Source organism: Anastrepha obliqua, chromosome 1 (assembly GCF_027943255.1).
Source record: "Anastrepha obliqua isolate idAnaObli1 chromosome 1, idAnaObli1_1.0, whole genome shotgun sequence".
Lineage (NCBI taxonomy): Eukaryota > Metazoa > Arthropoda > Insecta > Diptera > Tephritidae > Anastrepha > Anastrepha obliqua.
The window spans coordinates 171,255,846-171,282,567 of record NC_072892.1 but is presented as its reverse complement, the minus strand read 5'-3'; positions in this window follow the sequence as shown (position 1 = coordinate 171,282,567).

Here is a 26,722-nt window from a genome sequence, read left to right as displayed (position 1 = left end):
TGTATATCCTTGACAAGAGTGCCGCCTTACTTAAGATAATAAATTTGAATTTTAAAACTAAATTTTAGGAAAATTTTTATATATTTTTTTAGATGAACTAGGATAGCAACAGAGTAGGTAAAGCTTTGGAAAGACCCAGGCATTGAGTGGTACTTTAAAGACGGTTTTATCTGCATTGCACCGGATAGTAGCAATTTTCTTATAAATGTATTTTTTTTAGTATAAAGCGAAAATTTTCATGGTTTCGCAGAAAATATATATTTTTTTAACTTTCAAAATTTCTAAGGATTGTGGAATTTTAACGAAAAATTAAGTGCTAAGTAGACACGTAAAAGAACACATTTCATTATCTTTAATTCAATATATCATTTATTGTCATCGGTAGCATCAGATCTACCATCTTTCTTTATTCCAATGTAGTCATTTGTCGATGTCTCAAAAATTGCATGACAGTAGAAACAAATTATTTCGATTTTTAAACTAAGCAACTAATTTTTTTTTATGAAGATTTTTTCATGACAGAAATACGCCCGAGGGATTGTCATTGCCTGCCGCGAGACGACCGCTATTAAAAAAAAACTTTTTTTTCATCATTTTGCTGTTTCATGCTCGGATTTTCGAGACTGTGCACTGGTAGTCACGCACCAACCCATTCGGCTAGGGTGGCCGCCAGCAACTAAATAAAATTAAATAGGAATTTGAAGGTCTAGTTTTCGGGGCTTTTTGGCGGTAAACTAGTGTAATAGTCGATAATTCATTAATAAAAACGTACAAATGTGATAATTTCTTGTCATCAATTTTATTCATTGCTAATGAATTTTTGTGCATACAAAAGAATTTTCCACTTAAGACTGTAATTACGGAGCTCTCGAGAATCTACAAATATGTATATATGTATGTATGTACTTGTATGTATATATGTATATTTTATGTATATATGGACGTGTATAAATAAAATATATATTTCCAACTCAAACATAATCAGACGCGCTTCACACACAGACTTGTCATATACAAATCTGCCATTTAACGCAAAAATTAGATTTATTTCAATGGCACCTTTATAAAATAAATTAAGAATTGGCGCGTACACTTCTGTCAGCTGTTTGGCCGTGCTCCTCTTCCTATTTGTGGCGTGCGACTTCATGTTGTTCAATATAACAAATAAAATAAATAGCCAAACCTTCTGTTATCTCTCAGACAACTAATGCAGACCTTTGCTAAAAAAACAAAGCAACTTTTTAGACTAAGAGAGAACTAAGCCACCTTTTGAAGTCATCTCGTGAAGCGAATCACCTACTTGAAAAAACATTTTGCATTGAATGAAACAAGTAAAAATCTAAATAAGGCAGGCAAATACGGCAAGTGTGATCATATTTTTACCTACAATTGAGCGATTCCATTTCAAGTGATCAAAGTATCGGTCAGTCCAAAAGTTCGTGCGTTTTTTAAAGGTGGTTTTAAAATGAATAAAAAAGATGTTTAAAGTATTTATTAATCAATAATATATTTTCCTGCATTATTTGCAATTTCTTCACAACGTTTAGGCAAAATTTTAATTCCCTGCTCAAAAAAGTGTCTGCCCTTGGAGCCAAAATACGCGTCGATACCCCTTTTTATAGCTTCTTTTGAGGAGTAGTTCTTGTTACTCATATGGGTTTGAAGTACACGGAAAAAGTGATAATCACAAGGTGCAATATCCGGAGAGTATGGTGGATGCGGCATGAGGTCTTGCGTTGTCGTGGTGAAACAAAACTTTGCGTCTATTTACTAAAGACGGTCGATTTTTGTTAAGTGCCTCATTCAGGTTTGATAGCTGATGGGAATAATAATCAGCAGTTATCGTCTGGTTTGGTTCCAGAAGCTAATAATAAGCAATACCGGCCATATCCCACCAAATAGACAGGAGAATCTTCGTGGGGTGAAGGCCATCTCTAGGTTCTAGTGTTTCATCTGTATCTAACCATTGGCGTTTGCGCACAGGATTATTGTAAAGGACCCATTTTTCATCACCAGTAATGATACGGTTCAAAAAACTTTCATTTTCAAGCCGTTGCAGCAGCTGAGAACACTCATTCACTCTCTGCTGAAGGTTGGCGACGGAAAGTCTATGCGGAACCCATTTTCCCAGTTTTGAAACCTTTCCCAACTGAACCCGGTGCCTGTGAACTGTTCCATGCGATGAATTTAACCTCTGAGCTATCATATCGACTGTCAAATTTGGTTCAGCTTCCACGGGTTCGCCTGAAATGCACTGCAATGATCAGGTAGGTGAGTTTATCGGAGTAAACCGAGTTTATCGGAGTAAACCCCTCCACCTACTCTGTTATCTAGTTTTGAGCCATTTGCATAGATGTTTATATCATTTTCACTAACAATAAGCCCGTTATCCCATTCCTCCTTGGAAGGAAATGCTTTGACGAAGGATTTATCTAAATTGATATCCTTGGTCTTACAGAAATCCGTTGTACCAGGAATGCAGGGGAATTTTTCTTTAATTGAAGAGTGTCCTCTCTGGTTTATTCTGAGTATACCGATTTCTCTTAATCTGAGAGCTGCCTTGGCAGCTGTTTGCTTGCCGAAATGCGCTATTGGTAATAGCATTTAGTGACTCCGTGGGTGTGGTTCTCAGTGCCCCGCAGATGCAAAGAGTGGCCATTCTTTGTACATGTACCCTGGTTTTTTTGAAATATAACGTATCTAAAGCCGGCCACTATTCTGTCTAGTGTACCGTATGTTAGGATTGGTCTTACAATTGCTGTGTATAGCCAATATAGATACGATAGAGGAGGAAAGACCCCAACTTAGTCATATTAGTTGCTTATAAGAGTAGACTGCTATTGTTGCTCTTTTTACTCAATCAAAGGTTAAATCGATACTCACATTGAGTGCATTAAATTGCTCGCTTATATTTAGTACATACAACGGAAAATAAATAAGTAGGCAAGTGAATGTAACTGCACTCAGAAATGTGTGGAAGCACAATTTGTCCAGCTGCAGGAAGGGTTCGTTAATGATTGTCTGTTGAAGGAAAGGTTTGCAGTCATAAATATATAAGCACTTACGTGCATACTTAACTAACGTCAATCCATGGAAATGGAAAAGTATAATTCTCGAGTCTATTTCTGTTGCGCTGCGCCACGGAATACTGAACTCAGCGGCCTCAATTTCAAGTTGAAAGTCATGGCGTTGAAGGAATGACTCATTTGAATTCGTAATTAGTTTTTTCCCCCCCACCAAAGGAATATTTTTGCATTTTAAAGAACATTTAACAATTTCAATTTGTATTACTCAACTTTTGTTGTTGCCTTATTTCCTTCACTTGCTTATGCCGGCAGTTGTGCAAATGTAGCACTTTAACGCCAAGACTGGATGTCCTTGAAGGCTAACGATTTTATTTTGGCATTCATAGCATATAATAGGTTTTAATGCCTTATGTTTGTATGACTCCCATATGAAAATGTACATACATACATATATACACACACATCCACTTATTTCGTGTATTTAAAGGCACAGAATTTTGTGTTTTGGCATCGCTAAGACACGTCTGACAAGAGCTCATACTAAAAACTTTACTGTGCAGTGGAATTGTAGTTGCGCTTCACTAGGACACGCACACACATACACACTCACACTCTCGCCCAAGTAACAGTTTTTGAATACTTGCACGAGCGCAGCAGAAAGTTTAAAAATGGCAGCAGCAGCTACGTTTGGAGGCCACATATTTGGGCAAAGGCGCTGTATTTTCATTTACTTCTTTCAATTCGCCCTTTACTCAACTTCTTCCAAGAGACTGTCTTGTTGCTGTTCATTGCGGTTTTTGTTCGTGTTGTTCATGTTATTTTCAAGTTTTTAATTAAATTCCATATTGACTTGCTTGTATATTAATGAATTCAGATATTTCGTTGGCATTGCTGTGTTTTTGTAGTTTTACTGGTTTACCGGTACTGTTGCATGCTACGAATGAGCCGTACGAAAATTTAAGGCATTGACTGTGCCTTAGGGCACTTTGGTTGTTTTGCGCGCTTTGCCTCTGAATGAAAAAAGCGCCTGCAAACATCAAAGCTCTATCGATAGGAGTTCACTTTAGGAGCTGATTAGTTCAATAGGGAGATCTTTAGAACAAAGATTTTGAGTAAGGAGCACACCGAAGGGGATTATATAAATATTTCAGCTACCGACACACAGTAAAAATGGAGCCTACTTATGATGCAATCAAGCAGCAAATGCGAATTCGTTCAAAGTGAGGGCATTTGAGCAGCTGATATTGCGATTCTGTGTTTGTACTCGTATTGTTTGTTTGTTTGTTAACAGTAATAGACGCCCCGCCAGTGCAGGGCAAATCACCGGTTGTCTTCGTCTAGCTCATCTAAAGGTAGACCTAGGAAACATGCTGTGGGGTCCAGATGGAAAGGGGTGTTAGATGAGTTGGTTTTAGAGGGCATGTGAAAAGGTGCTTAGTGTCGTGCGTGGTGCCTTCACATGCCGGACATATGTTTGGTATGTCGGGGTCGATTCTGGATAAGTAGGAGTTTAGCCTGCTACAGTATCCAGAACGTAATTGTGCCAGTTTCTCACGGGTCAGTGTCTCAGACGTGTCTCACGAGGAAGCTGGAGCTCTTCATCTGCTATAGGTGGGGGTTGGACTACGATTACGGTATTCACAGGACGGCAGCTTAAGAAGGTGGTGACGGTCTCCCGATGAATTCGTTTTTTGACTGTCTAAACTGTCCAGTGAATTTCGATCAGTTTTGTCCTGGATTTCGTCGGCGTAGCTTAAGAGGTGTCTCCTGATGTGCCTGGGAGTCGGCTCAGGCTCACACAGGTGTCTGCAGGGGTGAAACCTGCGGTAACATCCTAGCAGGAACTGCTTGCTGAGCAGTTTGTTATGCTCCATTACTGGGATGTAGATGTTGTAGTGGGGATATCAGTAGACATCCTGTCGCAGTACTAATGGCAGTGTTTTGACAAGTCTGTAGTTTCGTTCACTGCGAATCACTGTTTCCAGGCGACCAGACAGATGTAACATAGTTTAAAATCGGTCGGCCTATTGCCTTAAATGTCGATAGCAACAGTTCTTTGTCTTTGCCCTAAGTGCTGCCGTCAAGCGATTTGAGACTTTTTTGCGATTTTGGACTTTAGTGGCAATTGCGGTTGTGTGCGCTGAGAAGGAGAGCAAACTGTTGAAGGTTATACCCAAAATTTTGAGGTTGTTTACCGTCGGAATTGGTAAGTCGTCGACTTTTACCTTAAGGGACAGCTTGACGTCCTTTGTCCAGGTGGTAAAGAGGGTCGCCGTGGACTTAGTGGGGGAAAGTTAGAGATTCCTCGCAGTGCAAAATGCGGTTAAGCCCGCCGTTTATCTGGGCGTTTATGGTGGTGAATGCAGTGGTGGTGCTATGCACTCGTCGGAAGCCGTGCTGATGTGGGGCTGGGGTCAGGTGTTTCGTGAAGAGTGGGAGTAGGAGGGCTACAAGTGCCTTCACTACTGGGGAAAGGAGAGTTATCGGACGATAAGATTACCCTTGGTTGGATGGTTTTCCAAGTTCCAGTAGTGGGACCACTCTCCCTGCTAATGAGAGTGGCGAAGGACACTCACGAAAACCTAAATATTTATATTTTATACTTCAGCGCCTGCAAATTTCGAAAAGTAATGAGCCGGTATACTTGGAATTGCTACGTTCGAATACTTTTCCACAAAATAGCAAAATATTTTTGAATATGGGTATGAAATAAAATTTGTTTTGAGAAAGTTTAATAACAAATATATTTTCTGATATGGCTGCCACCTATCAAGAAAACAGAAAATGAATTAAATAAAGGGTATATCAAAAGATGTCCACCTTGCGACATACCAACCGGTCATACCATTGCTGTGACGGCAATTATGATGATGCATTAGGCATTTTAAACCTCCTCATCGGTAAACAAAAACAAAGCCACTTCTGCGGGAAAAATCCGCCTAGCAGTCAATTCATGCATGATCAAATGTTGGGGATGTCGAACACGATGTTGAGAGCTGTTCAGCACCACTTTGCGCTACAGCAGCAATATTCTTAAAAGAATGCCCAGTTTTTGGTCTGCAAGGCCTTTTTCCGATGGAACCAGTTTATTTCAACCTTTTTAGCAGCTTTTGAAATGTCGACTCATTCAGACGATTATTTCGACCACAAAAATTACAATTTTTGCGATATTTCGTTCGATCTTCAAGACTATTTTCATAATAAGTTTGAATAATTTTAAAGCGTTGCTTTTTAGTGCAAAAAAGTTCATCTGTTTATTTGAAAAATGTCAAAGACGACATAAAAAAATTACTTCCCAGACTGTTATTCACTATTGCCATGTTCACGTCACATTTGAAAAACTGTTTATATCAAAAAAGTGTGCTCTAATACTACTAAATATGAGTATCAAACGGCTGATGTCTAAGAACACTTTAAGCCACAAAAAAGTTTTAAAAAGAGCTGCCATCTACTCAAAAAAAATATAAATAATTAACAATTTATAAAATAAATACTTATTGTACTGGCACGAAAACACTTTGAAAACGCTTAAGTTGAAATATATTTTTTACCAAGGTTGCGACCTATTTTAAAAAACTAAATAAATAAGTTAGATATATTAAGACTTGTAGCCAACGAAAGCTGTTTGAAAAATCTATAATGTCAACATACAGACAGATGTCTAAGAACACTTAAAGCCACAAAAAAGTGTTAAATAGAGTTGCCATCTACTCAAAAAAATGTAAATAATTTAAAATTAATAAAATAAATACTTATTGTACTGGCGAAAAGTCGTCATTTCAAATATATTTTGGACCAAGGTTGCCACCTATTGAAAACAATTAATAAATAAGTTAGATATTTTAAGACTCGCAAGCCAACGAAAGCTGTTTGAAAAATCTTTAATTTCAACATTCAGACAGAAGCCACAAAAAAAGTTTTGAATAGAATTGCCATCTACTCGAAAAAAATTAAAAAATTAAAAATTAATAAAATAAATACTTATTGTAGTGGCACGAAAACGCTTTAGTTCAAATATATTTTTGACCAAGGTTGCCACCTATTAATATAAAAAAATATTAAAGAATAACTTAGATATTCTAAGACTTGTAGCCAACGAAAGCTGTTGGAAACATCTTTAATTTCAACATATTTTTAAATAAGGTTGCCACCTATAAAATAATATATAAGGTTGTCAAAAAAGTTTTGCGGTATTTCCGCAAGCTTGTCTTTGCAAGCGCGTAGTTCTAGTTGTATTCGTCGCATCGGTTCACGCTAGAGCTTTTTGGAAAGCTCTTTTCACGTGCTAACACGCGTTTGATTAATTGTTGTTTGCTTTCAGTCGTTCGTGAGTTATAGCGTCGCAAACATGGAGCAAAATAAAGAGAAAATACGGCATATTTTACAGTACTACTACGATAAAGGCAAAAATGCATCTCATGCTGCCAATAAAATTTGTGCAGTTTATGGACCCGATACAGTTTCCATTTCCACCGCACAACGATGGTTTCAACGTTTTCGTTCTGGTGCAGAGGTGATCGAAGATGCGCCATGGTCCGGAAGGCCTGTCGTCGAAAATTGCGATAAAATCGCTGAATTGATCGAAAGAGACCGGCATAGTAGCAGCCGTAGCATCGGCCAAGAGCTGGGCATGAGTCATCAAACCGTTATAAACCATTTGAAGAAGCTTGGATTCAAAAAGAAGCTCGATGTATGGGTGCCACACGACTTGATCGCAACAAAATCGACCCGTTTTTGAAGCGGATGGTGACTGGCGATGAAAAGTGGGTCACTTACGACAACTTGAAGTGCAAACGGTCGTGGTCGAAAAGCGGTGAAGCTGCCCAGACGGTGGCCAAGCCTGGATTGACGGCCAGGAAGGTTCTTCTGTGTGTTTGGTGGGATTGGCAGGGAATCATCCACTATGAGCTGCTCCCCTATGGCCAAACGCTCAATTCGGACCTGTACTGCCAACAACTGGACCGTTTGAATGCAGCACTCATACAGAAGAGGCCATCTTTGATCATCAGGACAACGCCAGGCCACACACATCTTTGGTGAAGCGCCAGAAGCTCCGGGAGCTCAGATGGGAGGTTATTTTGCATCCACCGTATAGTCCGGATCTCGCACCAAGTGATTACCACCTATTTCTGTCCATGGCGAACGAGTTTGGTAGTCGGAAGTTGTCCACAAGAGAGTCCTGTGAAAATTGGCTCTCCGAGTTTTTTTGACAATAGGGAAGCGAGCTTCTATAAGAGGGGCATTATGAAGTTAGCATCTCGTTGGGAACTCGTCATCGAACAAATCGGCGCATATTTGACTTAAATCGTATTATTATAACCAATTTTATGAACAATTGAAAATTCAATAAAAATACCGCAAGACTTTTACGACAACCTTATATAAATCCATCAATAAGTTGGTTTAGTATCTGCATCAAACGAAAACTTTATAGAATATTTGAAATATAATGAACTAAATTGTAACCGAACTCAAGATTTAAAGAACTTTTTACGAAAATAAAATCAAGGCAGTCTGGTGGATTTTCTCGATTTAAGAATCGAGATTTTTTATGTGGAAGAAAACAACCAACACCGTCATTACATTTATTTTTTAAATCGAAACAATTTTTGCGCCATTTGAACTTGCGCTTTATTATACCAAAACTCAATAGGCTATAAAACTGCATACCCGAAAATTTTATAATTTTCTGATAAAAATATTGGAAATTTTGATCAAAGTTTGTTTTTAACACATTTTTACACATTTACATTTGAAAATTGGATTTATAATATAATATATGGTGTTTGTAGGGGAATGAACAATATTTTCATAAAACATTATTTAAATTAAATTAACTAAATAATATGCAAATAAACTTTCAAAGCTTATCAGCAAGTTCTTGTCCTAGAGGTACAGTCTGTGTCAGAAGAAAGGAACCGTGATTATTCATGCAGTATAAAAGATACATATTTAAAATATTTTTACTTGAAAGTATGTACAAAACTACGAGTCGCAATTACTCAGTAAGCCGTGTAGCCTCCATCGTTATCGAGTATAGCCAGGCATTTTCTCGTCATGCTTTGAACCAGCTTTTCTGCGTAGCTCGTCCACAAAGCGGACCGGATTTTGCGAACTTGACGTACGAGTTGCTTTAAACTATGGACTGGCCTTCTGGCAATATGCGTTTTCATAGTACCCCTCACATTTTCAATGTAGTTGGCGTCTGGGGACTGGGAAGGCCAATCCAATACTGTGACGCCATTTTCTTGTTTTGTTGTTTCTCAATGTGTTTTTCTGACAGCAGTGGTTCTGATGATGTGAGACGGTAGAATATATTCGCCTCCTTTAGTCGTCGTTCGATGGTGTTGATACTCACATCTATTCCCTTTTTAGCAAGAACTGATCGTGCTTGGCGTAGTCGCAAAGAAGGTTCGCGCTTAAAAAGTTGGACTCGCGCTTAAAAAGTTGGACTCTCACTTTGCACTCTTGTTCTGTTTATAGCGCTGATTTCACATCATATCAAACTGTTTTGATTTTCTAATTACTTTTGCAGCCGCGCTGTACGATAATTTCGGCCCTTTCGAATGCATGCATAAACATACCGCCTCGAAACGCTTCGCGTACTTCTCACTCATTTTTGTTTGGTTGCGTGTAAAGGAAAGTTTCAAACGACGAGAAGTTAGCACTGGCGTCGTAGCCCTTGAGCCCTATTGCGCAGCAAAAAGGTGCGTTTTTTCAAGGTGGTTTTAAAATTAATAAAAAGATCTTTAAAGTATTTATTAATCAGTAATATATTTTCCTGCATTATTTACAATGTCTTCCCAACGTTTGGGAAAATTTTTAATTCCCTGCTCAAAAAAGTGTCTGCCCTTGGACCCAAAATACGCGTCGATATCCCTTTTTATAGCTTCTTTTGAGTAGTAGTTCTTGTTACTCATATGGGATTGTCATCCACGGAAGAGGTGATAATCATAAGGTGCAATATGCGGAGAGTATGGTTCTGGTGTTTCATCTTTATCTAACCATTGGCGTTTGCGAGCAGGATTATTGTAAAGAACCCATTTTTCATCACCAGTAAAGATACGGTTCAAAAACCTTTCATTTTCAAGCCGTTGCAGTAGCTGAGAACACACATCCACTCTCTGCTGACGGAAAGTCTATGCGAAACCCATTTTCCCAGTTTTGAAACCTTTCCCAACTGAACCAGGTGCCTGTGAACTGTTCCATGCGATGAATTTAACCTCTGAGCTATCACATCGACCGTCAAATTTGGCTCAGCTTCCACGAGTTCCAGCAAGGCGTCTGAGTTAAAGACTTCAGGACGACCAGCGCGTGGGGCATCCCCCACGTCGCAGTTACCACTTCGGAATTTTGAAAACCACTTTTACGCAGTCCTTACACTCACGGTGTCCTCTCCGTGAACAGTGTTTATTTATGCAGCAGCAGTTGTTCGAAGATTCCATTTTTTTTTATCAACACGTGCTTCTATCCGCGATTAAAATCACTTGTTGAATGCTCAATAAATCAAAGAAAATACAAATAGTTCCGTTATATTCCGCGAATAATTTTTTGTATGCAAAAATCGTACAAAAGTGAAATTATGGGTAAACTACGCACGATCTTATGGACTGACCTGATATCTTGAAATTACAAGAAAATACCGGTTTTCTTCTTCTGACTTAGACTGTGTATATAGTAGGGGGCGCAAATGAATCACCCTATGGGAAGATTTATAATTTTTACAAATGGTGTCGTACGTCAATCGCATATGGCACTTGTGAACCAGACAGCCATAGTATACAAACAGTCAAGCAATGAAGCGCGAGAAGGCCGAAACAAAGATTTACAATACTAAAAGTATTCTTATTTTTATTTAGTAAAACGAGTTATTTATTTTTCTTTATTTAGTAGAAAAATTTATTCAATACAAAATTGAAAAAAATTATTAATTCTGCGTCACTTTGTATTATAGCCTGTTTAATGCAGTTTAGTAGAATTTCGGCCTTAGTCAGCCCAAATTCTCTTTGTTACACCATAGTTTTTATTATCCAATTCAAAATTTAGTATTCTAATAAAACATTGAAGCTGTTTATTTATGTCTGTGGCTAAAATATGGGTGCGTACATAAATATTTCAATTGTGGTTTTAATTATACTCAAATATATGTATTTACCTTCGCTTCGTCCGCATCAACAGTAATTACATTGCGAGCCATTTAATGTGCAACCAACATAAAATTGTGCAATAATAATTCTAAAAAAAATTTAATTTGTCGGTTTTTTTTTGTTTTTTTTTTCTTTTTGTGTTTAGTTTTGTTTAGCAATTTGTTAGTGTGCATTGGTCATGAAACTAAAATGAAAAAAAATTTTAGTAATTAGCGCACTAATTGTTGCAACTTCAATTCAACTGGTAATATAATAACGCATTAATTTTTATTAAAGTTGTGTTCATAAATATTTAAAATATTGAATTGACTGAATTGGAAATTCTAAATTCCATATCAAACCCAATATTGCTATTAGAAAAAAAACTGTGAAAATTATATCATAAATAGTTTGTCGAAAAAAAGGAAAAAATGCAATTTACTATAGGACAAACAGACACGAAAATTAAAATAATTGATAAATTCTGCTCATTAGTCGATAAACTAAAATCGGCTGGCGCATATGTTTCAAATGATAAAATGAAATTAAATAATTACAGACAAAAAATGTAATTAAGTTGAAACTTATTGAATTTAAATTCAATAAATAAATAAATTACCCCTAACACGTAGTGTCATATCTATGCCATTAGCAGCCACATGAATGCACTCGAATTACTTTTTTTTATTTTTACTTTTTATTCCAGTATTTTTAAGTATTTCGGCTAAAAGCGCAAGTTTCTGCCATGAGCTCATTAACGTGTCCGGGTGTGTTAGTGTTTGTGCGTTTGTACTTTTATTCAGCAGCATATTAAAATCACTTCCGTTGCACATTAAATAAAAGTAATGATGAACTTTGGAGTTTTGGTATTGATTTGGAAATGATAAAATACAGTCGCGCGCAAATATTGCGGACTAGTGAAATTTTCGTAATACAAGGTTTCCTGCATAATTATTATAATGAGGGGAGCATTACGACCTGCAAGATGGCTGGCCGAAGCCACGCAGAGACCATTTTGGTCTGTAGCGATACCAGATTAGAGTCCTATTTAGCGAAAATATGAATCACTCAAGATGCGCGTACTGTTCGCGAATTTTTGAAGCCACTTGAGCTCCAGTTCAGGGATAGATTCTAGCCGTTCAAAGCTGGAAGCAACCAGGTAGCATAGCTTAGTTTTCGAGATAGCCGGACATCATGCAAAACTTGCCCCAGTGCTACCCTGAATGCCGTTTTGCACTTACTTCCCTTCGACCTTTACGTTATTTCCATCGCAGCTCAAAGTGCAATCAGGTTAAAGGAGGTTGGCCTCTGAAGGCAATTTCTCCGAACTTCAAACAGATCTCTTTATCCGCAAACTAGAGTTTGAGAGTCGTGCTAGGGCAATCTTTCCAAATAGGCAGGAGCGGATCGAGGTGAAAATCTGCACCAAAGCTTGCAACTCTGTCTTCACTGACGGTTCCAAGATGGAATCGAGAGTCAGATCAGGGATTTTCTCTAAATCAGTACATTTATCTATCTATTTTAAACTACCGAATACTGCTAGTGTTTTTCGAGCAGAAGTCTTTGCGATCCTGTATGCACGCAAAATGCTTAGGGAACGCGAGAGCGAGGGAGATATTCACATTTTCTTCGATAGTCAAGCCGCGATCAAATCCCTGACGACGCCAGAATGAAACTTATAAACTCCTGTAAGAAGCAGATCCAATCTCTTGGATGTGCAGGTAACATTTCTCTACTCTGGGTTCCAGGACATTGCAACATAGAGGGAAATGAAATTGCTGATGAGCTTGCCAGGAAGAGTACTGAATTGTCCTCAGAAACCTCCTACACGGTAATCGGCATCCCACTGACAGTTGTTAAAGGGGAACTGCATAAATTATTTATCAGCAAAGCGCAGAAAAGATGGAGCTCCATTTCTTCTTGTGCTATTTCGAAAACCCTTTGGCCCCAGTACAATATACAACGGACTCAGAAAGTCCTTTGGACGCTTCACCATTCAATTTCGAAATTCATAGCTCAGATTACCGGTCACAGGACGCGGAAGAGCTACGGTTACCATTTAACCCCCATTGCAGATGCTGTGGCGACCTTTCAGAGAAGGAGACTGTTGAGCACTGTCTCTGTAAATGTCCGGGTTTAGCAGCTAGATGATTAAGGTAACTGGGTGCTTCGTTCTTCGACAGCCTAGGCCTCATAATGGTATCAAAGCGGTCGCATAATGGTATCAAAATGGTGCTTTAGTGTTACGTGAGGAGTACCAGACTGACACTTAAACCATTTCACCGACTTAGGTACTTAAGTTAATCTCTTTTAGATAGTTTTTGTCGCAGAAAATAACATAAACCTTCAAATGAAGGGTGTCTATAAGTCAAAATGTGCCAAAAAATCGTACAATTAATTTTCAAACAGCAACAAATCCAAAGTGGGTCAACCGATGTGAGTACTTTTTATGCTCCAAAATCTTGAAATGCTTAGCACTTGAAATGTACTGCATTAGCCAAATTTTTTACTTATTTTCTATTACTAGTAAAAAATGTAAACAAAAAACGGTACAAAAAATATCTGTTTGTGGAATTATAAGACGAAAAATGTACACGTCTGCTTTTTGATCTACCTGCTGATATTTTTTTTTTGGTTCTGTGCTGCTCACTACTCCTACGATATGTACAGCGTCCGACACTAGAAGATAACCAATTAAAAAGGCCGTACAATTTACTTTGGAAAATTACTTTTATTAAATTCAAAGTAAACAATGTGTTAAAATAATACTAAATTGCAAATAAATTTACTTTTGCTCGGTATGACCACCTTTTGCCTGAAATTGGTCTTGAAATGGTCCAAAAACAAATCGCAAGCTGCCTGAATGTGACTTGTCGGTATTTTGGCCCACTCGCGGACAATCTTTGGCTGGTGAATCTTTTAGTGAGGACATTGCTCTCCAAAATGGTCCAAAGAGAATAATCCATCGGATTTCCGACTGGTGAATTTGAGAGCCATTGTCGATTTTGACGTAACTTTCACTGACAAGTGAAGAAATTTTCTTAGCGGTTATAGGGTATTTTTTATACAAAAAATACTATTCTTCGACGGCGCCAGCGTAAAGAGCACCGAAGGTAGACAATATTGCAAAACTCGAATGCAAACGAACTTGGCGCTTTTGGTATTATTTGACAGCTAAAATTCTAATTAAGGGGTAACACCACTGTACACGCGTAAAATAAACACGATTTTTAAATAATTTTTTTGTATAGAAGGAAAGGGAAAGCAATCACTCTGATTTGGGAAGTTATTACTTATATACTAAAATACAAAACTACAAAGTTTGATCGAAAAATTTTACAAAATGGCGGCATTGGAGACATTTTTGTAATGTGGTTTCTCTTGAAGGAGCTCCGCGGCACGCAGCACAGAGGGTGCAAATTTTAATCTGGAACAAAGAAACATTTTTTTTCTTAATCTAGATAAGAATAGCTAGAGAAACAAGTAGGGGATTTAAAAAATATTTGTTTTTGTGGAATTAGAAAGCATTTGAAGGAAAAAACTCTATTTTGGACTAAAAAAACGGCACTTAAATAATTATAACAATCGTTTAAATTAATCTATCGAAAATCCCCTACGCTCTTCTCTTAAGAAGGTTATTATACAGACGTAGTGAAAAACCTGATTAAAAATATTTAAAATTGTTTGAGTTATGCTGCGTGCCAATTTCAGAAAACGTGTTTTGAGAAAAACGCGTTTAAAGTTTGGAAATTTGGAGAAGTCGTTAGGTAGCAGTCACTAACGCTTGATTAAAAGCTTAAAATATTTACGAAATAAACTTCGGTAACGTATAAAACTTTTTTTTCTGTATTTTAAAAGGTTCGAAGAATTTTTTAAGCTTATAAAAAAAAATCAATTTTTTGAAATTTCTACAGTGGTGTTACCCCTTAAGAAAAGTTTGAACATATTCTGTGATAAAGCAGACTCTAAGCCTTATACATAACATCAACCTCAGTTTTCAAATATTTATTTTTAGCGAAATAATGTAGAAATAGTAAAAGTAAAAAAATATCGAAATTCGGTAAACCGAACGCTTGTGATACTAAAATTTTGCGCAAGACTGTGCACACACATTAATTAGTTATTCATCATTTAAAAGCGTTTACGTAATATTGAATTCGTGTTGTTTGGTTAGTGGTTTCAGGTTGGTAATGATAATGTGATTTATTTAGTTGCATTTATTTTTTGGTGTAAATAAATTAATGTCAAATGGCCTAATTTGTTTCACACAAACAAACACAAAAAAAAAACAAAATTCACAAATATTATACTTCTGAAAAACGAAGCGCTAATTTTTTAATATTTTTATAAGTAAATTATAACATATTCACATCCGCTTCAAATTAATTAGAATATTCATTAAAATGACAAGACGCAGTAATAAGAAAACCAAGATAATCGTCCACCTTTTTTCTCCAAAAATTTTTTAAATTTTATTTCAAAACTTAAAAAAATTAAATCATATGATTTGTTTGGGCTTTTTTTAGTTTAATTATTGTATTATTACTATAAGAAGAGAAGTGAAAGTCCATCGGGCCATCTCCATTGATTCAGAGTATTTGCTGAGCCCAACTTCTTCAATAAATTTTAGATTTTTGTTTTATTTCCTCCTCAGGCAAATTTATTTTTTTTCCTTGTTCACTCCACTCGGGAGCATAGGGCCTCGACAAGACTCAGTCTTGCGTTGGTTTCGTTAATCTATTTTTGTAGAATGTAGTGGGAATGTCGTTGCTTAGGAACAGCGTCTTCTAACTGCTTAGAGCGCCATCTATGTTTCACATTTTTCTGCCAGAGACATCACACAGATGGTTGAGGACTTCGCTAAATTTGGTGTGTCTGCACTATTACCACGGTTGCCCGCTTCCTCTTGCTGGCGCTACTGATGCAATGTGTAACTGTGTCTTTTTCTTTTCATTTGTTGCTTGTAAATATTAGCAGCCACAATGCAAGTAATGCGCTGACTTTTGTGCTGCTGTAAGGTTGGGAAGGGAAAAGTTTTGGGGTTGAGGACTAAAATTTGGGTTTTTTTAGAAACTGTGAAAGTAGGTAAGTTGGGAAAATTGCGAGGACTTAGGACACTTACCAAAATATGTGTGCCACTTACGCATTAGTGCTGGACACTGCCTTCCTCCGTACGGAATCTGCATGATCCACTTCAGTGCATTCCCAGGTTAGTATGATTATAACTCAATCTACAATGCGCTGTGATGATTCTAAAAGTATTATAATTTAATTTCATACCATTTTTGAAGCACTTCAGCTACCTATCATTGATTCTTATTTCGATAAACCCTGTAGATTGTCCCAGTATGATCTTCTTTGTCTTTCCTCCACTTGCTGCATTAGAGAGAAAAAGTTAAGCTTTCCTTGGTCACAAATGGCAAACTGAGGAGGCCGCCCCTTGCAAGGCCTTTTTTTAGTTAAATTGGAAAATATATATGGAAAATTTGATTTTTTTGCAATGTCTATTTCAGAGAAGAAGGCAGCTTAACATTTGATTCATCCAACTCCGCAAATTCTGCTTATCAAAAGTGGTCCACTGGTTGATCTTCTAATTCATACACTAAATAAATAAAAGAAGAAGAAAAACGTTAAGTGCGAAGACTGCGGCAACAAGCCAGATCCCCATCTGGCAAAAGTTGGCTTAATGAATTAACAAAAATTTTGAACTCAATTTCATAAAATTTTCAAAAATATAAAAAAATCTAAAATAACGCTCCAAGTGACCACCTTAGGATACTTACTAATTCGCGCAATACTGACTACTCGCTCTGAAAATGAGCAACAATATTTTCTCAACTGACAGTGCAGTACCCCCCAATAAAGAAAGGTGATAATACTTGTGCTAAAAATAACCAAGAAAAAGCCATTCTCGGAGCATCTTGAAGACATTTTTAAACAGTACAATGCATCAAGTGCAGCCAAATTTGGAGTTTCCTCTTTCCATCCTGATAATAACACCGCAGTCTCTCTAACAACGAATACTGCAGGAAATGAAGAAATGAAAAGCTTAAATCAAAAACAGTCGCCACTTTATAATTAAAATACATTCCCATCTACTGGCTTGCATATATCTCTCTTGCCCTATGAGTTCCAAATCAATGAAAAAAATATTTGCCAAGCATCTCAATCACGTAATTGAACAGAGAAATTTAATTCCTACGCATCAATTTGATTTTCACGCAAAGCAATCAACCAACGGCCAAGGGTACAAATTAACTCAAGTTATAGAAAACGCCTTTGAAGAAGAACGGGTATGCCCCGCAGTCTTCCTTAGCGTGTCTAAAGCCTTTGAGAAAGTATGACATGGCGGTCTTCTTAACAAAATTAATCAAAATCAAAATCGTTACATATCGACTGCATCTACAACCAAATCAGATACCCCCCTTTGGCCTTAGAGACTAAACTCAAATGGGGCAGGGACATGTAAAAAACAAAAAAGGAGGGTTGGAAATGAAATGCTGAAACATTATCTGGCTTATGGGCAAGCGAACTACTTTATCCACATAAAATAAAGTACTTGCTCAAGCACCAGCAATATCTTGCAAATACGAAGGTTTCAAAACAAACTCTTGATATGGACTATTAACGCGCGTTGTTATGAACGCAGTAGCGATCCCAAACGTGATCTTGGTATTGAGCCAGTTGCTGCGGTAATCCAAAAATATGCCATATCGCACATGAAGAGGCTCTCTCACCACGTTGGTAGCGAAGCTTCAGCTCTTACTGACCAGAATGAGTCGACAGAAAGACTGAAGAGGATCAAGGTCTTGTTTTTCACTCAGGGTTTTCCTTTTCTTATCACATTAGTGTCATTACTCCTATGACCCATTCCAACTTGGGCTTTGTGCGCGAGATTTTAAGGATGCTTATACTAGGTAAATGCTTTCTAATTCTCTACTGAGGCCAAAGTTGGAGTACGCTTCAGTAATTTGGAATTCAATTTATATAGTTTCAATGAATCTTTGTCTGCTATGCTCCGCCATCTCTTCATTTTAACGAGCCACGTCCGTCTTAAGGGGGCCCGTTGAATGTTAGTATGTACAGGGGCCGGCACTCGAAGCGCAACCAACTTCAGAGCACTCGCGCAGCTGATGCATGGCATTCAGTGTCTTTACAATAATACCGGTAGCATCGCGAAGCGTCATAGAGGTGATCAGCAAAAGACTGCAACGTCACGGGAAATTGTTCGAAAAGTGAAGAAGCGACTTGAGCGAAATCCTCGACGAAGTGCCAATCAAATGGCGATAGAACTGAAAATATCTGACATAGCATCCGCCGCGTACTCAAAAATTATCTTAAAGTCCAGCCTTATAAGATCCAAGAGACGCATGATCTCACACCAAAGCAGCAACAAGTCAAACTTGAGAGAGCGAAGGAGTTGCTTCGCTTTGCCGAAAGCGGTTAATTTCTGAACATTGTGTTTTCTGACGAGACAATTTTTCAAATTGAGCAACTCGTAAACTTCCAAAACGATAGGGTTTATTTGACCGACCGTTCTTACGAGAATTTGAGTCATCGGTTAGCCAACAGGAGATAGCAACCGCCACAGGTAATGGTTTGGGCCGCTGTAACCGCAGATGAGCGGTATCCAATCATTTTTATCGAGTTTGACGAGCCTGGCGTCAAGGTAAATGCGAAATATTATGGGGAAGGTATTCTGGAGGTTGTTTTCAAGCCGCTGGCAGTCGAACATTTCGGTGACAGGCCATGGATATTTCAACAGGATTCGGCACCGTCTCACAAAGCTCGAGTGAACCAAGAATACTAAAAAACCACGTTCCGTACTTCTTAGTGCCCACACAATGACTCTAAAATTAACCAAACGCATTGGATTATTCTCTTTGGGCTATTTTGGAGAGTAAGAACCGAACTAAAAGATTCAGTAGTCTCGAGGCGCTAAAAAACCCCATTGTCCGCGAGTGGGCCAAAATCCTGCAAGTTACATTCGGGCAGTTTGGGATTCATTTCTTGGCCGTCTCAAGGCCATAGACAAGGCAAAAGATGGTCATATCGAGCAAAAGTAAATTGATTCTTAATTTTACATTATTTGCACACATTTTTTACTTTCAGTTGTGTAAAAGTAATTTTCCGAACTAAATTTGTGGCCTTTTTGGTTGGTTACACTTCGAGTGAGACCCTGTAAATTTAGAATCGGTTTTCTTAAGTTTTATAATACCTACAAACACTATTGCTTATCTTTGACATTATCTGTGCTTGAGTGATTGTCTCAATCTACTGGAGTAGATGGACTTCAATATTCTCCAAATTTTCGCTTTCCGTTCCATGTTAAATTATATTTTTAGCTCCATTAAACGTTAAATACTATCTGCCGTCCAATGATATCCAATATTTCCAATTTCAAGATCTGAGTTTGAGGTTGAGCTCCACATTTTGATTCCATAGACCCTTATAAGTTTAAGTATCGATTTATCCTCTAGTGATACTGCTGAACTTTGAGTTGGTTGCCAGTATAGCGAACGAAGTTTCAACCCAGGTTGCTTCCGTTTTAGGAATATGTGGGCGCCACGAAGGCCGACGATCAAGCATTGCACCTAAGTATTTGACTTGATCAGTTTGCGGTATTTGGCAACGATTTAGTGTTACTTTAGGGCAAGAGTATCTACAGAAGGTAGTTTGTATTGATTTTGTCTTGTAAGCAATTATTCGCCGTCTATTTAGCCAAGCGCAGATCTATGTTATCGAGAATAGATTGCTTAGAAGCTACGGGAGATATATATTTTTCTAGCTGTTTATGCATCCTCAGCTGTTGCTCGATCGGCAGTAAATAGCGTATAAAGCAGTCCTAAAACACTATTTTGCGGAATCCCAGCTTTAATTGGTTGAAGGCTAGTGACTGCATCACTTATTTTGACCAGCCAGTGTCTGTTGTGGCGAAATGATTTTGACAACAGAAAACAATTGCGGGGTAATTTCTTTTTGAGTTTGTATAGAAACCACTCATGCCAGGTCCTATCAAAAGCTTGTATTTCATGTAAGACCGCTGCCACACAGTGTTCCTTCTTTTCAAGCGCTACTTTAGCGAATTCTTATACTGCGTAGACTTACGCTAAGGTGAAATGATGTTTTCGAAAACCAAATTGGTGCGTTGGGATTGAATTTTCCTCATCAATTATGCGATTTAGCCTTTCAAAAGTAGTTTTTCGATAGAAAAGGCAGCAGACTTATTGGTCTATATGAAGAAACCGTGACCAGAGGCTTTCCGAGTTTTCGTATAAGTATAAATTGCGCTACTTTCCAGTGGATGGGATCATCGAATTGAATATATATGTAATAAACTTGTATCCGCAAGGGGGTAGCTCTTTTATATCCTCACCTGTTATGAGGTCATAATCTTGTGCCTTGTTTGCTTTAGGAGTTTTTTGATTGTGGCTTACATTTCTTTACTCCACGCAAAGGGAGGCGCCGGAAAGTGCATTTGAGACGAGCCTGAAAGAAATTCCTATATTCCATTGTCAACTTCCACACCTTTACCGGGAAAGGGTGCGCAGCCTTGGGCAAGATGTTTGACGAATTCAGACGCTTTAGCTTCGTCGGTTTTTGACCACTCTCCGTTAGAAGTTTTTATTCGTGTAATGTATGAAGTTGATTTCGTTATGTTGCTAGTTGTCACCCACAGCGAATAGTCAGTAGCTGCAGTTGGTGAGAAGTTAGATAAATATTCGTTCACTTGAGCATTTCTCTCCCCGCTCAGAGCAACTTGCAATTGCTTAGAAATAATAATTAAGTTCTTTTTTATGTCAAACTTCTTTCTGTTTAACATTTTGTGTTAATATTTTTGAATTGAATTTTCTAATGCACCCTTTAATGAAATTAATAGAATTTTTAATAGTCTTGATCTTGATTTCATTCCCTATAAGTCTCTATTATATCTCTCGTTCCAATCTTTATCTATGTTCTTTAAGTCATTTTGTACCTCTGCTCTGGTCAAACTTGGCAACAATAGGCTCAATAAACAAAATGTGAAATATTTATGTAACTAATTAAAATATCCCTACTCGCTACTTCTAGGCCTCAAAAAAGTTTCAAATTAAAGTTTGCTATCCTTTTTTAAGCGTTAATTTCACAAGTATTAAATTTAATTAAATTTTCATACAACTCCAGGCCACGAAAACCACTAAATATGATGAGTGTTTAAAGACAAACCGCATCTTCTAGGAATATTAGTCAAATCACCTAAAGTTTCTTCATACCCACACATGGGTATATACAGCATACATGCACATACATGCACACACATGCGCACTTCCTTAAATAAACACAAATGCTTACATATCCACTCTCCTACCTTATACTCATATTTACTTAAGTGTTTTTTAAGTTGCCCAACTATTCTATTTCAATTTCATAAATCAACAATTGAAAACCGCAAGCCAAGACTAGATGGATGCCCATACCTACATGTACACACACGCACGCACACACACACATACACACGAGTCCTAAAAGCATGAAAGAGATGTGTAAAATATAAAATGTTGGGATGTAGAGTGGGCAGAGAGCTGAAGAAAGAGGCAGTGTGGGGTTTAGAGAGAGAGAGAGAGCTGCTTCCAAAACATCAAACGAACTGACAATCTCGCCCAAGCGAATACTTCATCAAATTATAATATAAATGAAAAATGAAAGCAAATCAAACCGCAAAAATAAACTTAAAAATAAATCGTAAAATTCATGGGATACAACTAAATTCAACTAATCAAATTTGCCAAAATTTTGTGCCACAAAAAGTGAAAAATGAGTTAAAAGTGAAATGCGGAAGAAATCCTTTGAGATTTGATTGCTTGCCGGATAAGAACTGCAGCTTAGTGGAAGTGTAAAGAATATGGAGAAAACAATTTCTATTCTTAAGTAAAGTCAGAGATATACTAAAAATTCGATGTGTATATGTAGGTATAATATATTTTTATGCATGTATATGTATTAGTGCCACACTCGATAAAAATGCCAAATATACGGGATTTTACGTAGAGGTGTAGAGGAATTGAGTTATTTATTATCTTAAAGCCAAGACGATTAATGTTTTTTCTTATTTAATTTAAACTTTAAAAATTCAAAAAAAAAAAAAAAATTATTGTACATGTTTTTTGGCGATCTGTTTCATAACATTTAACAATATTTTTCACGATAATGGCGCTGGACTGGAACCCGCAACGGAGCAGAGGTCGTGGTCCGCCAAAGATCACTTGACGATGCATCATAGCTACAAAATATATTAAAAGTGTCAGCATTTTGTCTGGGAAATGCCAAAATTTGCAAAATGGTTTAAGCAAAAATATTTTTTACAAAGGGGTTCGCCAAAACTTCAGAGCTAATGATTTTGTTAATCATTTTTAAATATGCACATACATACGTACATATGTTGGATATTGCTGTTGCATTAAAATGCAACTGTTATGAAATTTTTTCGGATCTAATATATATTAATATATCACAAATTCCACTATTTATTGTCTTGTGTTCATTAAAGGAATTTTATTAAATATTAAACAATTTTTTTTTTGTTAGTTCTTTCGAAAGTCAGGTTTTGGGAGGTACACAACATTTTCGAACAAAATAAAGAAATGTTTTTCGCTTTATTAGCTTTAAAGCTTATGCAACATTCAGCGTTCATAAATAGTTTCGAGCTCCCTTGACTGCTTCTAATGAAGACCAAACGATCGACATCGAATTTTGTACAACTTCTTCCAGCACAATCGGTGTACAGGCTGAAGTTTTTTGGTACCGATTTTGTTGCCGTTGTGTTTTTTTTGGTGCCTACTATTTGGCGTTTCCTGGCTAGTGCTTGTGCGTACTATAAAGTGCTATCCATTCCGGCGCCCCATTTTTGGTATTGCGGTAATTTGTGCCGTTGCTGCGGTCCTGGAATCGCTGCATTTGTGCAGGTGATAAACGCTCGGAGTAGTGCGCTTTATTGCCACGGTTTGTGTCCGGCGTTTACCTACACCGGTCGATCCTTCTCCGTTTTTTGTAAATTTTGTCTATTTGTATTCTCTGCAAATGTTGTGAATTTATTTAGATACATATTCTTTCTCTCTCCCTCTCTCTCTCTCATTCTCTCTCGGGTCTTTCCTTCTTTCTTTGTCTGCCATGAAAGTTTCACTTCTGTTATGTACACGCACTTTTTTTTATTTGTTTTACAAAAAAGTACCAATTTTTTAGCTAGGATATAAAGATATAATAATTTGTGGGTAGAGCAGCGTTTATTTGACAAAGTAAACCACCATGCCGAACACGGTCGAAGGCTTGAGATATATCGGCTGGGCAATAACTCTTCTGTTGAAATGCTTTTCCATGGTACCAGGTGTTTTCTGACGCCGAGTTGATGATTTCGGTCTTAAGATATTGGCATCATTCTTTTGAGAAATAGTGACTCCACAACTTTTGAGGTCATAGGTAACAAGCTGATGGGGCGATATTGGCGATTCCACCTTTTCGGCGCTTTTTCCGGGTTTAATGATCATTTTTATTTGCGCAACTATCCACTGAGGAGGAACAGAATCAGTTAATATAGAGGCATTGCTTACAGATATTCCTTCTTCTGGGAGCTGCTTAAGAACTTCTCCAGTTATAAGATCATATCCACAAACTTTCTTGGGTTTAAGCCTTTTTATCGCTTCTTTCATTTCGTTTTTTGATAGAAAAAAAAAATTCTTAGTTATTTTTCTACCCTTATACAGAACTAAGCCATTCATTTGTACAACAAGACCAGGGAGTACACAGGGCTACCGGGAAAGTCGTCTTAGATATGTATGGATATTATTTTTTTAAATACTATTGTACTAGTTTAAAAAATGCATCCTAGTTTTTAAAATAATTTGCAGAAGAGATGTCATACAAAGATTTCTTTTGTAATGTTATTTGAGTATTTCCTATACTTAGCGCAAAATCGTAAATTCAAATCTTTATCAAGCATTGGCTACATTTTTTTAATCATTTTTAGTAACCTTCAACTAAATATAGAAAAAAACACATGTCAAAAAAACAATTTTTCAAATAATATTTAAAATGAAATATCTTGAAAATGGATCAGATTTGGACATCACCTCAAATAACCAAATTAATAAAAAAATACCTATATAACAATACCCATTAGGATCAAGGACGATTTTTCCGATATTCCTGTATAAAATTTTACTCACATATAAAATTGGCGCTTATCCACATTTTGGTTGTTTGACAAAGCTCTTCCTTCCATTTGTGGAAGGGTGAGGTAGGGTTCAAAATCCCTTCGCACTTACAGCGACCGCCGTCTACTGCGACGCCGTCTTCTAAAACAATCCTTCCTCTCCTTCTTGAGAAACACCCTTCCCGGGACTACTTTCTGCATTACTTCGGGAAGACCCAGAAGAGCATCCATAAAGATCAATTCTATTCACCCACGTTTGGGTTCACCGTATTTGTAGCCAGTTTTCATGCTATGAGCTCGTCCTCTTGTGTTACTATCTGTGCGTCTTCGCTTTGTTGCACTGTGGCGAGGTCTATATTTTTTTCATTAGTACGTTCTCGATGTATCTCTTTATATCTCTACTTTTCGCGTGCCAGCTGTCCTCACGTTCGAGCATTTTGCTGATTATGGTACTCGGCGTAATGTCGCCAATCTGCTTTCTCAAAGCTCTGCTTCCGCGAGACGTCTTTCGCAACTAAAAAATATGTGTTCAGCATCATCGCTCGGCGTTTCGCAGTATATGCTCTTTGGATTGCTTACCTTGCGGTATAGGTACCTCCGGAAGCATCCTTGGCCCGGGAGGAACTGAGTTAAGATGTAATTCACTTCCTTAAAGTTCCTTTGGACCCATTTGCCTATTAATGGAATAAGTTTCGCCGTTCATCTGCCACTCGTTTCGCCGCTCATCTGCCATCGGATTTGCCACAGCAGCAGGGTTCGACATTTTCGTTCCACGACTCTAGAGATGAAAGTTTCTTCTTGGAGTCCCACGCATCCATTCATTTCCGGGCCATGAGGTCGACGGGTATCTCCCTGTTCCTACGACAGTTGGTTCTACGTAACCGGAACGACCCGAATTTATATCCGGCCAAGCAGCACTCCCCGTGTGTGTATGGGAATGTTTATGCAGCTACAATAACAACAACAACGGTTATATCCCCGCTGATCACAAAACCTGCAGCGCCAGAGACAGTGCGGTAGGCTGAGGCAACTCCGAGTACTGCTGTTCGTTGCACAGCTTCCAGTTCTTTGCGTTTGGCTTTGCAGTTTAGCACAATTCGCCATACTTCGCTGCCGTAAAGGAGAATTTAATATGTGGCCGCCGTGATTAGCCTTTTTTGCTTTGTGTTGGCCCACCGATGCTTGCGATTAACTTGCATAGCATTACCGTGACCTAAGCCTGCAGTCAAGTGGAATACCCTAGTATTTCATTACGTTTTGGGTCACTAAGGACGTCTCGCCTATTTGCATGCTGACCTCGAGTGTCACGTGACCTCGTGTCATAAGGATGACTTCGGTCTTATGTTTGGCGAGTTCCAGGCCGTGGTCCACAAAACATGCTTGCGTTATTATTATGACTTGATTCAGCTTCATCCTGGGGTCCTCAATATCCCAGACTGGTATGATCGCCACAATCTCGTTCACTCGAGTAGCTCTGGAGAATCCTTAGTAGGTATGCAAGTGCTTGAAAACTTTCTCGTAGTGCCTTTATAACGTCTATCCGTCGGAAGCTGTTAGGGGCGTTTCGCACATCAAACGTTGCTAGGACGGTGATGCGGTTCGGGTAGTGGCGTCTGCCTTGAGCGCGGTCTGCGTAGGTTACCGCCTCCTCTATTGCGCCAAGAGTTGATTTATCGCGTCGGACACCGTATTGTCTTGCTTATAATCGTCCTGCTGTACTCTCAATTGACTCTGCAAGCCTGCGCTGTATGAGTTTCCCAAGCGATTTCGCGGTGGGCGGTTGCGCTGGGTCGCTTTTACCCTTACTGATTAGCGCCAGTTTCTGTTTTTTCCACAGGTTGGGGAAGATGATTTGGCAATTTGTGGGTGGGCGTCTTAATGTTTTTCCATAAATAGACTACAAATTTTAGGCCGCCCACAACGGCAGAGTTTTGTTTTTCTATGAGAAGCTTTTTAATGGCAGAAATAAACGCGGAACTTTGGCGTTGCTTTCCAAGGGCCGACCGCTTTCAGAAAAAGTTTTTTCTAACATTTGTTGTTTCCATCCCAAGGTTTCGAGCCCGGTCACTGTCGATTAATAATTTAGCTATCCATTTTGATTTACTATCTATTTAAATTTGTTTTTTAACCTTTTCCTTTTTAGTTTTATTTGATCTTATATTAAAAAAATTCTTTTTACAATACATTTGGAGGGCAGCCAAGTATACCGCTGAGACTGAATTCTCTTGCCAATAGTACACACACATGCAAACACACGTGCAGCTAAATCCATTAAAATGGAAAGGGGGAAAGCTGCCACAATCAAGTGAAAGTAAATATGAAAAAACATGACTCGGAACATGACTCTAGAAAAAAAAAAAAAAAGAAATCAAAAACAAATGATA